Source organism: Sciurus carolinensis (genome assembly GCF_902686445.1).
Source record: "Sciurus carolinensis chromosome 14 unlocalized genomic scaffold, mSciCar1.2 SUPER_4_x, whole genome shotgun sequence".
NCBI lineage: Eukaryota > Metazoa > Chordata > Mammalia > Rodentia > Sciuridae > Sciurus > Sciurus carolinensis.
Genome location: NW_025920103.1, coordinates 2,159,751 through 2,173,316, shown reverse-complemented (window position 1 = coordinate 2,173,316; position 13,566 = coordinate 2,159,751). Strand labels below are relative to the sequence as shown.

Genomic DNA, 13,566 nt, shown 5'->3' with positions numbered 1-13,566 from the left:
TCTGGTCTTCAGAGTGACCCGCTACAATGCAGGCGGGTCCTCACCCTAACCCCCAGCTAAGAACGTTACCAGATGGAATTGAGGATCTTGAGATGAGATCGTCCTGGGTTGAAAGTGTCCTCAAGCCGGTGGCAGATGTCTAATCAGAGACAGGGAGGAACAAAGGGTGGACTCAGACACCAAGGAGAGGCCACAAGACAGGGTGGCTGGGGCAAGGCAGCCACAAGGCCAGGAGCCCTGAAGTCCCCAGAGGCTGGAAGAGGCCAGGGATCCCTCCCCTACAGACTTCAGACAGCACGGCCCTGCCCACAGCCTGAATTTTGGATTTCTGGCCTCCAGAACTGTCAGAGAACATATTTCTGTTATTTTAAGAGAACCGGTTTCTGGTCATTTGTAGCAGCAGCTCCCGGGAACCCACCACCCTACAGCCCTTTCACTTAAAGCTACTGCAACAGCGTGGCTGCCACGGGGCCATGCGTGCTGTCTCTCGAGTTCTGGGGTGAAAAAATTGAATTAACCAAGGTTACTCAACACAAAGGGTGCATCCCTCCAGCCAGACACCCACTTGCTGGGTGCCCTCCCCCTTCCCTGGGGGCCTTGGAGACGACCCTGGCTTATGTCACCGCTGTGGGCTGAATGACCCCAAACTCAGAGGACAGAGTCCTAACAGCCAGTGCCCCTCGTGACACCGCGACTTGGAGATAGGATGGTGAGGTTGACATGCGCTCGCTAGGACGGCTCGGGCCAACATGACCGCTGTCCTTATGGTGCTTCTGTGGGCACGAAGACGTGATGTATCTATGACCTGGGCAACACCAAAGAGCACCCACAGACCTCAGGAGGCCAGGGACAGGAGGGGCAGACTCGCCCTGGCCGTTCCCAGGGGAACGACCCTCCCAACCTTGACCATGGACCATTCCCAAAGGTAGGGCTGCCCCAGCACACAAGAACAGGGACCCCACACCCCGCTCCCCATCCATCCAGTGACAGAACTCATTGCACATGGGTTGACTCTTCCTTTGAAGGTTGTCCTGGGCGCCGGTCACTCTCTAGGGAGCAGTCTCCCGACCGTCCCTGCTTCTTCGCCCTGCCGTGTGCCTGGGAGCCACCTGTGTGCTCCTTGGCACTCCTTATCTCTGGTCTCTGGCTGGCTCAGCCTAGGGGTGGCCCCAACAGGAAACAGGAAGTAGGATGACAGTCACAGGTGCCGGGGTCATGACGGGGACTCCATTCTCCCACTGTTCACTCTTCTAAAGCATGGCTTCTTGAAACTGTGTCCATGGAGGTCCCCTTGTGGAAGACAGCTGCTTCATGCTGATTGGTGTGTGTCCTTCGAGGATCCATACCTGGTTCTTCTCACCAGCTGCATGGACCCCAGGAATCTACAGACCTTCACTGATGATCGCTTGCCTTCTCCTGGTGCCTGCTGTGACATTTTGCAAAGACAGATCTGCTCAGACCTCTTGGGCACTGACATGGAAAAACCAGGGGGCTCCATCTGAAGCCCTGAATCAGCCGAGTGCATTCTGGTAGCGACTTCTGCGTGCTCATGGTAGGGCAGACGCACGAGCTCCAGGCATCTGGGACTCATCAAGGAAGAGGGGGTTCAAGGACACTGTGTCTGAGCTGGTCTTGGAGAATGAGATGGGGGTTGCTTCAGAAAGATACACAAACAGTCCAAAGCTCAGGAACAGATTCTCAACAACAGGAGATAACAGGGAACTGCAGACCCAAACCACAGTGAGACACGGCTTTTCCCCCACTGGGATGGCTAGAACTGAAGAGGAGATGGAGGCTCAGAACCTTCATGTGCTACTGACAGGAAGGGACAAGGTGCTGCCACCGTGAACAACAGCTCGCTTCTGGAAAGGTCAGCGTGTGGCTCCCCAATGCCTCTCCCAGGAATCTACCCCCAGGAAATGGAAATACCTTTCCACACAAACACTGGAAAGTTCATAGCAACGTTATCCATGGGGTAGGAACCACCCAGATGTCGGTCCATGGAGGAATGGATGAGGAAATTCTCTTTATCCACAGGAGCTATTCCTCAGCAAGAAACGCAAGGAAGCACTCACACACACTGCCCACGGGTGAACCTCAAAAGCACGGTGCTAAATGAAAGAAGCCGGTCACAAAAGACCACAAGTCGCATGATCCCATTGTGTGGAATGTCCAGTGGGCAATTCCGTGTAGACAGAATGTCAATCCCCGTGGTTGCCAGGGCCTGGAGGGAGCAGGAATTGGCCCATGACAGCTGAAGGGTGCAGGGTTTCTTTGGGGAATTTACAAACATTTCAATATAGAGGGTGACGCTGCCGCCTGCAAAATTTGGCAAATCTACAAAGACCAGGGTTTGTGACTTTCAATGGGTGACTTGCACAGGGTGTGGAGTATACTGCAGTAAAGCTGTACAACCAAAAGGATGTGGGGGCTTTCAAGTGAAGAAAATCACAAAAACTGGGGAAACAAGGCATGGGACACCAAGGCACTGTGGAAAGTGTCCAGGAAGTGCCGGTCACTCTGGAAATGGCGGCTTTTCACAGGCCTTCCTCCTCCCTCCAACAGCGGTACGAGGATGCTCAGAGAAGTAGAATGACACCCTGGACCCGCACCCTTCTTACCTCCTTGAACCCTAGCACAGTACAGAACTACCCCAATTTTACAGAAGTAAGTGCAAAGACCCACGGTTAGTCTGGTCAAGAACTCCCTGCTAGAAGGTTGGCAGGTGAGGGTTTAGAAGCTCAGCCAGAATTGGCATCTACTTATGGCACTGGAGTCGAAGATACCGGTGCTCACTGCGAGGTCCTAGGCGGCCCCTGCCTCCAATCTCCGCTCTTCTATGGAATAGCTTCACTCCTTGGGTCCCGGGTTGACCACCTGCAAAACGGGACTTTGTTTCCAATGTGCACATTCCACCATTGACCCTGCAGGGCTTAGAAAGCCTATTTCTCCATCTTCCAAAGGGAGGCAAGGAGCCCTAATCTAGCCCCCATTCTCAGGGCTGTCTTAGGAGTCAACACTAAAATAAAATATGAAAGGGACACAAAACCACATGTCCTGCATAGCGCTCCGCATAGAGCAGGTCCCGTGCAATCCCCCGCGGGTTTTGGGAACCAGCGCCCCCTGCCGACTGGACCGCCGCATTGCGGCCTCCAGGAGCCGCTCCAGATCCTGAGCCTGCACAGAATGCAAGCGCACAGGCCCGCCTCTTAGGGGTGTGACCTCCTCGGGCAGGTCCGGCTTTGGCCATGCTACTTCCCGGTGGGCGGGTGGAGATCGAGGCCACATGACTTTGTTCCTGCGTGCTGAAGACGACTGAGCCCAAGGCCGCAGCGTGAGGCTTGTGGGAAGACGCCTCCGTTGGTGCTGGAATCAAGACAGCGGGACTTGCGTCATGTCGCGACTGATCGTGAAGAACCTCCTAATGGGATGAGGAAAGAGCCAGGTTTGGGGACTCTGAAAGTGGGACCCGCTGGGAGCTGCGGGGAAGAGTTGGCTGGAGAAAATTGAGGGGCTTCCGCTCTTCGGTGGGACTTTGGGCGGATCCGAAATCCTAAAGGGGCAGAATCCTGGGTTTATCCCCACTTGACTGCTGGGAAAGAAAAATAGCGGCTGCCCAAAGTTTCCCAGCCGGTCAGTGGGTACCTGACTCCAAACCCGACAACCCTCTCTTTAGGGAAATGACAACCTCTTCCTCGTGCCGCTCCCCAGTCTCTCTCAATCAATCACGTTTTCTTGTTGATCAGTGTCTGAACCATCACGGTACTTGTATTGCCCTCCCATTTGGGAGTCTGTTGGGGAGGCTTGTGGGGAGTATGGCTCCGAGGACCTGTGTTCCAATCCCCACCCTCATCCATCCCCCTTGGGACAGGTAGGAATATCGCCAAGGACTTTAAACCATTTATCCTAGCTGCACTTTCCTGTCTCCCTAGAGCCTAGCACAGAACCCAGCACTTGGTAGGTTTCTGATGAAACTGCCTGACCAGTGAGTGAAGAAATGGATGAATGGATGTGGCAGTGTCTTTCTGGATACAATGGACCAAAGTGGTCATCTTTCCTCTTTCACTATAGTTCTTGAATAGAGAGCACCCACATCACTTGCATGGCCAGGAATCGCATGGCCCCAATACAAAGAGAGCCATTTGGATGGTGTGAGAATGTCTTCTGAACTCTCGCCTCTGTTCTGGGGAGTCTCTTTCCCTGGAAAGAGAATTCAAGGAGCCCTTTCACTTTTATTATGGTGTTTTAGGTTTTTTTTTTTTTTCCTCTTTGTCACGTAGAAGGGACTTATGCCACGTGATTTAAAAAATTAAAACAGGACAGTTGTATATAAAATGAGAAGTAAAGTCTTTTGCTCCAACTCTGTGGGTGTACCCATCTTCAAATGGTTTGTTTTTAAAAGGGCTCTCCATAAGCTTCTCTGTGGACCCAGGTACTTTGCTCATCCCTGTAGTTTATCCCAGGGACTAACTGCTGACTCCCTCTACTACGAAAGAGGAGGACCTTAGATAATCTATTCCTTCCCTCCAACTTCTAAGTATTTTTGTTTTTAACTATCCTGCTATTTACCCTAAGTAGAATACTTTTAAGATATTTATTATTGATCTATCCATCAACTTTAAACAGCATCTCCTGATGCTTCACTTAGTTGGATGAGAATTTCAGCACGGCTACTCTTCTCTCCTAGTTTCATTTTGCCCCTCAGCGTGGCGGCTTCTTTCTGTTGTTCATCTTGCCTGATGAATGAAAGAATTAGTAACAAAAACAGTAACAGTAGGAGTTAGCCCTTGAAGAGTTACTATGTCTGGGCACTGTTCCAGATGCATTAGGTACAGTAACTCATTTAATCCTCACATAAGCCTGCAAGTCTGGATCTACTCTTGTATCCATTTTAAAAGTGAAGAAACCAAGGCATATCAAGGCAAAGTTATTGGCCTGAAATCACACACAGGTAATAATTCATACAACAGGGACTGAATTGAGGAGTGTGGTTCCAGAACTGGCAATTCTGACCAGTACCCCTTTGTCTCTCTTGGCGTAATTGCATGCACTTAATTATTTTCCAACAGATGAACATTTAGTAATGAGTGCTTCTGGTGTTGCTGACAGTATAGACAGAAGTGAACAAGACTTGGTCCCTGCTTTTATGGAGTTTGCAGGGTAGCAGTGGTAACAGACACCAGATCAAAATGCAGGGACTGAAGTATGTGCTGTGTGCTGTGGGAGCCCAGTGGGGTTTGGTTACTGATCCATGTGTGGGATCTTGGAGAGGCTTCCTGTGGGAACAGGGAGGAGCTGGCGGTCCCTGCAGCAGAATGATGGGGTCAGAGTTTAGTGAGGCCCCCCGTGCAATGGGGGCATGAGTTCACTTACACATCTGAGCTGACACGGCCCTGGATTCTGTAGACCTTGGACAGGTCATTTATCCTCCAAGTATTCCATTTTCTCCTCTCTAAAATGTGCATAAAAACTCCTAACTTGATGAGTGTGGGATTTGGGTGAGATCAGAGTTACTACGATGCTGCCTCTGAAAATTTCTTCCTCCTGGGCCGCCAGTGCCTATGGGTTTCTGTGTTTTCAAGCTGGTTTGGTTGTCTGTGGCCCCCAGGTGCCTCTTAGTACCACTACCACCCACACAGTTCTCTGCTGGGTTGTGAGGGTGGTCTTGGGGTCGTGAGGATGCTGGAAGCCAGGAACCAGTTCTGCCTGGAATGGGGGCCACTTGACAAGATTGTAACAACGTCAACCTGTCAGATTTTCATGACTGCTGTAGCAGCTTCCACACCTCGGAGGTTCCACAATGCATATTTATTCCTACAGTCTTGGAGGTCAGACATCTTAAATCAGGGTGTTGGTCAGACATCTTAAATCAAGGTTGCCATGCTTCTGGAGGATGTAGGACAGAATCTGTTCCTTCGCTTTTTCAGCTGCAAGAGCCTGCCTGCCTCCCTGGACTCCAAGCCACACCCTTGAACTTCTGTCTTCAAAGTGTAGCACAGCATCTTCCAGTTTCTTTCCTCTGTTTCTGTCTTTACACCTCCTTCTCTGACTCTGACCCCCCCGTCGCCTTCTTGTAAGGACCCTCGTGATTACTTTGGACCTGGATAATGCAGGATCACCTCCCCATCTCAAGACTCCTAATCGAATCACATCTGCAAAATCCCATGTGCCCTGTGTGGTGTGTGACCAGTGTTCCAGGGCTTAGGGTGTGGCCGCCTTGGGAGACGGCGGCATCCTCCACCACAGTTGGCACACAGAGCTTGCATGCCCACTCTCTCATTTCTTCTGACCAGCCTCTTTAAGTGTCTCCTAAGCAGTGCCATAATGGTGATTTTGTACTTGGTCTTGACCTCGTAGCAGCCCCACAGGGTATGATGACATCACGTGGCCCTTGGGATTCTCATTTTTCACCAGTGATGTGAGTAGAGAGCACATAGCCAGTGAGTGTTAGAGTCAGAGCTGACCTGACTAGCAAAGCACATGCTGCCACCTCCTCGTCTCTGGCCACCCCTAAAGAATCCTGGAGCCCCGGGTTTTTAGCCATTTGTCCCTTCGCTGTAAGGCCTCACCAGCTCCTCCCCACCTTCTATCCTAGATGAAGGAAGAGCGATTCAGACAGCTGCTTTCCGCCTTTGGCATCCTGACCGACTGCAGCCTCAAGTTCACCAAAGATGGCAAGTTTCACAAGTTTGGCTTCATCAGCTTCAAGTCTGAGGAAGAGGCTCAGACCACACTGAGCCATTTCAACAAGAGCTTTATCGACTCATCCTGGATCACAGTGAGTGGCCGGGAGGCTCACCCTGCCTGCCTCTCCAGAGCGACACCCACCATCCACATTTCGCCCAGCACGTGGGTCCCAGGGTTGTCCTCCAGGCTGTGAGGTCTTTGTCCAGCTTACCAGGTCCTGCTCTTCTGTGTTCTAAGAATCTCCTGAGAAGGAGTCAAACTGTGGCTGCCCGTCCTGAGTTTCGACTTGGTGCAGGCTGTCAAGTGTGAGAACAGGCACGTCTGAAGCCTCGGGTGGCACCTGTGCTGCCTGCTGAGAGGGCACTTGAGAGCCACAGGTGGGCATCATCCTGCCCATCAGCGCGCTCTCAGGAGCTCCTGGTCACTGCTGGGAAACTGCGGAGAGCTGTGCCCTGGTCCCTGTCGTCACGAGCCTGCTGCCTCTGCACAGGCAGAGCACTGATAGATACAGGCTGCTGTGGTCAGGGTGGTCAGTGCATCAGAGACCCTGGGAAGACAGAGCAGGACCCACCCTGGCCAGGGAGGGTTCAGGAGGTCTCCTGGAGAAGTAGGTCCCACTCACATCACCCACATGATGAAGTGTTCACTGACATGATAAAATGTCCCCAGTGCTTTGCTGAGAAAGAGAAAACAGTGATGGGCACGAGATCCCATCGAGGCAACCACATCCTGTGGTCTGTCGTGTGGTGGGCATGGGTTTTACCCAGAGCCTGACGGTGCCTCTCTGATGACAGCAGTTGGAGTCATTTCCCTCTAACCTTCACAGACACTTTCTGGTATTTGGATTTTGCACCACAGACTTGCCGTTATTATAGGAGCAACTGCTTTGAACATCCTCACAGCAGGATGGATCCAGATGGCGGGCTTTTTCTTCAGGGGAGGAGTTGGTGACCGGGGTGACCTTGACTGTCTGGGAGTTGTCACCCTGGGCTCCCAGCAGGACCAGCCCTCTCCACGGTCACCTTGAGTGTGACCTTGGGTCTGGAGAGGTCCATGTGCTCAGCTCCCTTCCATGCCCCGTGCCTGCCCTGGGCTCCCTGTTACCCATGCTTGTTCCCCAAGGCCAGTGGCACTTGCCTCGCACTCACTAGTGACCCCGCAGCCATCGCTCATCCCTGCCCCTGCCCAGCTGTGAACATAGCCTGCGTCTTATGTTGTCCTCAAAGCCGTCCTTTGGAATGGATGGTTAAAAACTCAGGCTCCTGGGTCCGCAGGCATCTGAGATCTCTGTCACGTACGACCTGGTCACCCAGCCATGCTCCCTCACATCTCTGTGCTCCCGGTTTCTGGTCTGGGGACTGGGGAGAGTCACAGCTCTGCTGCCCACTGTTGAAGTCTCAACTGGTCAGTCCTTGCAGGGCACTTGAGGGTGCCTGTGTGCGGGACACCTCAGTAAATGGTAGCAAGTGTAGTGACATCATGGGACCAGCCAAGGCTGGGGTGGTAGTCATTCACTCAGCTCAGCAAGTCAGTGGCAGCTGCCTCTGTGAAGCCCAGGTCCCCAGGCGCTGAAGGTCACCAGAAGGGCTGCTGGCTGTTGCGTCAGGTGTGAAAATGGCCCTGTTCTCCTGCAGGTGGAGTTTTGCAAGTCTTTTGGTGACCAACGAAGCCCTGAGCCTGGAGCAGACGTGCCCAGAGACTGAGGCAGCCTGAGCAGCCCGCACGAGGCCCTGTCCCCCCGCAAATTAACAAAGTATGCAGGCGGCCCTGAAGGAGCTGAGCCTCGCTCTTGGGCAGCTTCTGAGGGGGCTGTGGGCACTACAGGGTCACCTCCCTGCTTTCTGTGTGACCCTCATCATCTGCCCCTTCTTCTTTTAGGATGAAAAGAAAAGAAAGGTCCCAAACGAGCTGGAGAAGGTGAGTGTCCCATTGATGGAGAGGGCTGGTGACAGCAGATCTGAGGGTGAGGGCTGGTCCAGGAAGCAGAGTGCCACACTCTCCACTGTCCCTGTCCCCATCCCCATGGACTCCTGGTCGCCTCATCCTGCAGAGTTCACTCTGCCTCCTTGCTGACCTGCAGACCTTTGGTGCCCTAGGTCCGGGCACCGAGGCTGGGGGGTGCCTGTCCTGCCTAGAGCTAGGACAGCCGGGCCACACCTGAGCCGCCTCCACCTCTTCTCCCCCCATATCACTGCCACTCTGGTTCTGGTGCCACCAGCTGAAGGAAGATAGTGAGTTCCAGGAATTTCTGTCAGTTCACCAGAAGCGGATCCAGGTGGCCATGTGGGCAAATGATGCCCGAACACAGAGTCTCTGATAGGGAAGAGCAAGCCAACCAGTGACTACCTGAACTTCCACTCTGATTCTGGGCAGGAGAGCGAGGAGGCAGCTGAGGAGCCAGCAGGTGAGGCCTGGGCCTCTGTGCCTGTGCGCCTGTGTCCTTTCCAGCCTGCCTGCCCTGCATGTATGCTCACCACGCCTGCTTGCAGGCACAGGTGGCCTGTCCTGCCCGACCCCAGGCATGGACTAGCCCAGTGCAGCTCTTGAGCTCTCTTAGTTGGCAAGTCTGCTGTGACTGTTCTGATCACTTGCTCAGTCAGTGATCAACAGGATTGGCTGAGCGCAGCTGTGTGCTAGTCACTGAGGACATGGCAGCGATCAGGAGGCAGAGCACCCCTCCCCCATGGAGCCGTCAGCTGTCTTTCTGGTGAGAGGGAAGAACCAATAGCAGATAAGCACCCCTGGATCACATCATTGGTGACAGAGAGGACAGGAGGGCTTGGAAGGGGAGCCGTCAGGAAGGTCTTGCTGGGGGCGAGCCTTTGTCCCCACGGATCAGTGCGGGGCAGCTAATGGTAGCAAGTGAACAGTTGCAGTACAGGTTGATAGCTCTGATTGGGGGTCTGAGTCAGGGCTGGTTTAAAGATGAAGACGGGGATGCAGCGTGAGCTGTAGCCCTGACAGGAATCTGAGCTGGAATCTGAAGGACTCGTAGGACTTGGGGGGACACAGTAGCAGGGGGAGAGAAGGGGTCACAGACAAGGGTACAGCATGTCAGGACTCAGGAGAGGGGAGCAGGGGTTGCAGGGGCAGACGTGGCCCTGGATAGGCCGAGGAGAGCAGGGAGGGAAGAGCCAAAGGTGCTGGGCTCGCAGGCCTGGGAGGGGAGGCAGGTTCCCTTTCAGCCTCCAGGGCTCCCAGCCGGGCACGAGAGGCTAGAACACAGTCCCAGCAGCCCACGAGCACGGGGGCACCCTGCACACTCCTTGGCCTCCCCTGCTCTCCGTTCATAGCTCCTCAGTGGCTGATGTCTTACCAAGTGTACCTCGTACGTTATACAGTATGTCCAGCATCAGGTATCAGGATGGGGACGTCCAGAGCGCAGCACACAGCACGTTGACAGTGATGTGCTGGAGGTGCTTTGGCACCATCCTGCTGTTCAGATGGATGAGAGCTGCCCCTCCCAGGATGGAACAGGCGGCCCTCTGTGGTGACAGACGCCATAGTGCGTTCCTCTGTAGTAAGGCCTTGGTCGTACCTACGCCTTCTCTAACACGTTACGTGCCTGAATGTAACCCAGCTAGGAGGATCAGCAGTGACTGTGGAGGGCCGTCCAGGGGAGAGCCAGGCTGTGGGGAAAGCTGTGGCACCCTGGTTGTGTGGCACCATTGAAAGACCCTCCGTCCCCCTGTCCAAGGAAGATCACACAAAGACACTGGCTGCAATAGCAAGAGGCTGTTTATGGATACACAGGCGCCTGCGGGTGCTCAGCAAAACCTCAGCCGGAGCTTTGGTAAACTGGCACACCGGGCTTTGGGGCACAGGGTTTTTATAGGGTGAAGGGGCAGGTTTTGCGCACGGTAAGCAACAGGTTTCTTATTGGCTATTTTGAATCCAGCACATAGGTCACCTAAAGGGTAAGGTTGTTTCCTGCTTATCAGTTCCTGTTTCGACTCGATATTCTGTACTTTCCCAACCATCCTGTTCTTTCTCAGTTCCCGTTTATCAGTGTAACGGCCTCCGGGCAGGGCGTGCTGTTGAGAGCAGGGTGGTATCTGTGCTGTTAACTGTCTCAAGAACAAACAGGACTGCTGGGCCCCTGTGCTTACCAAGGTTGCCAAGAGATATTTGTCCGAGGAATGTGCGGTTGCCTGGAGACCTTATCCATCAAGGACGGGAGCGGGGCTTAGCCCCGACTCAGGGTTCAAAGCATGGAGCTGGGGCCTTTCATTCCCCCCTTTTTCTTTATCATGGATAGAATCCTATATCCATTTGTCCATCCTGCCTCGGTTATCAGTTTGCTTAATCATTTGGTACTGTTGAGTAAGGACCATATTCTGGATTGTTTAAAGGGAATAATACAGACTTCTTCCGGCAGGGAGAAGGGGGCCGTGGCTGATATTCTAAAAGTTCCAAGAAGTGAGCGCACCCTACATCTTTTATAGGTTAAAGTTTCTTTTGTTCTTTAGTTTTTTTCCCTTTTTACCTCTTTCTCCTTCCTGCCTACGTGACTAGGCCTGGTTCTGCATTAAGTGAGAAACCATGGGCAGGGGGAGGGCCAAGGTGATTCAGGCAGGTAAGGGCCCAGGGGGCATAAATTAGCAGCTCCATGCTTGCACTCCTTGATAAAGGCAGGTAAATTTGGTAATCAATGGGCTCTGGAGATCCTTGACATTCCATTTTTCCAGGGGCAGTCTCCAACTTCCAAAGGCAGATGGCTTCATGGCTTCATTTTCTCGAATTGACCGGATTCCCTATTTCTACACTAACTACCTGTTCTTAATTCTGGCTTTATTCCCCCCTTTAGCTATAGGAACTCCCAACTGCTTTAAGGAAAAGGGGGCGCCGATCGTTCTGGCTGCTTCGAAGCTGAAAGGGGTCAGCGAGGGGCAAGCAGTTTGGAGTTCCTTTTTTAAAAATCGGGTTAATCAAGGGGTCCAAGGTAGAAGTCTGGCTGGGGAATAGCAGGTTGTAAAGTCATCTGGGGGTGGGTACTTCTATGATAGGAGAACAAAAAGACATGAGTACTGAAATGAGATTAGTACAAAGTAAATGTTGCAGCATCTGGAACATGCCACCGAGTATCATGAAAATGATAGAAGTCAATCTCTCACCAGGCGGTGGAAGAACTGAGAAATTGTTCCCATAACTAGGCCTAGCAAAAGGCTGGAGAGGACAAGGCCTTTATTTGGGAACTTTAACATTGTCCAGGTTATCAGGAATGTAAACACAACATTTAACTCTTAATGTTATAGATGTCCCCAGAAAATATAGTTAAGCTACTTAAGTCATCTGATTTTGTAAAATATCCCTTTATTGGTATAACCTGTGTTTAGTAGAGAGCTCTATACTTCTGTTACTTAGGGCTAGGTAATCATACGAGCAAACATAGATTAAGTCTACCTGTGTAGCTTAGGAAGGTCTGCAGGCCTTAAACTGACTAAAAACTTCTGACTCAGGCAGTTTCTCTTGATAGTTATTAGGCACATTTGCTGAAGAATCTTTCTTTTATTTGTAGCTTCCAGTCTTTATTCTAGTGGGCTAATACAAGTGTACATCTTAAGTTACATTTAAATATTATTTCTTTTAAATGCCCAAGAATGGCTATATTTTGGTTTTAACTGTTTTGCTGGGTGTCTAAGATCAAGTTGGTCAAACTGACCTGGTTCCTGTCTTGTTAAAGAGTCAGCTGAGTTCCCACAGGGGCCACTTGTAGAGAACTTAAGGGCAGCTTCTTAGCTCCACCAGTGCCACTGGTTAGGCAGGGTCTCCTTGATGAGGTGACTTTCTTTGGAAGCATTAAGGGATGTCTCCCTTTTTCCATGACTCTCCTCTGCAGCAGATGCACTGAGTGATTCTCATCCTCTAGTCTCAACAATCTCCTTGATCAGGAGGTTGTATGACCCAGAGTTGCAGCACTCCTTAGAGAAGTCCTCTTATTCCCTGGGTTCAGGCTGACTGAGGGCAAAAGATCCAAATACTGGTCTATCTTGCCTTCTGTATTTAATTCCAATTTCTAAGTTTGATCTTAACCATTCAGCAAGCCAGTTTTACCAGTTATAAAGTAAGAGTACTGGGCTTTAACTTTAATGTCTATAACTTTACAGTTATTTACACTTTTATCTAACTGGAGTCTGCATTAGTTCTGGAAGTTACCACTATCTGTTCTGGTATCTGTTACCACTATCTGTTAGGTGATGGCTTATTATCAAAAGTTACCTAGGTTGCGTGTTCTTGAAGCAGCTACTTCTGCAAAACATTAATAGGTAACAGTTTTACAAAATGAAATTAGTAAGAGTAAAAATATATTCTGCTTGTATAATAGCTATCTTGAATTTTGACTGAGAACCACATTATATTCCCTATTTGAGATCATAGTAATTTTATAATAAAAAACCAATCTTTTGATTATAACTTTAAGTAAGCTGAAGTCTGACATATTTTGGAGTCACTCTAACATGCAGTAAGGTGGGAGGCAGAGCCTTATTTCAGGTAAGGCATGGCTTCTTACAAATCTTAAGTGTTCTAATTCTGATGTTGATCTTTGCTTCTTCCTTAAATATCATTAAGTAGTCTACATATACTGTTTCCTGAGTCTATATAAACTTTATAATTAACACAATTTAACATTGTATCTAAAATATGAATCAAAGAAAGGCTGAGAGAGCTTTTAACTCTCCTTTTGTGTGATAAAGTGGCAAAATACCTTCATGTTTCACAAAATTAACCTTTAAACAAGTTAGGCTCTAACTTTTATAAATACATTTATATTTGAAGTTCTTTATCTCAGTGTAAAAAAGTAACAAGTTTTACATGTACCCCATTGATAGCAGGTTCTATAATAGAACATTAAATGATAGAAATAAATCCCCAATGAAA

General features: G+C 50.7%; 1 pseudogene; it reads left to right on the top strand.

Moving 5' to 3' along the window:
• The first annotated feature begins 5,679 nt into the window (after positions 1-5,679).
• The window catches only part of LOC124973077 (probable RNA-binding protein 19), a 40,268-nt pseudogene continuing 32,381 nt past the window's right edge, over positions 5,680-13,566 (top strand).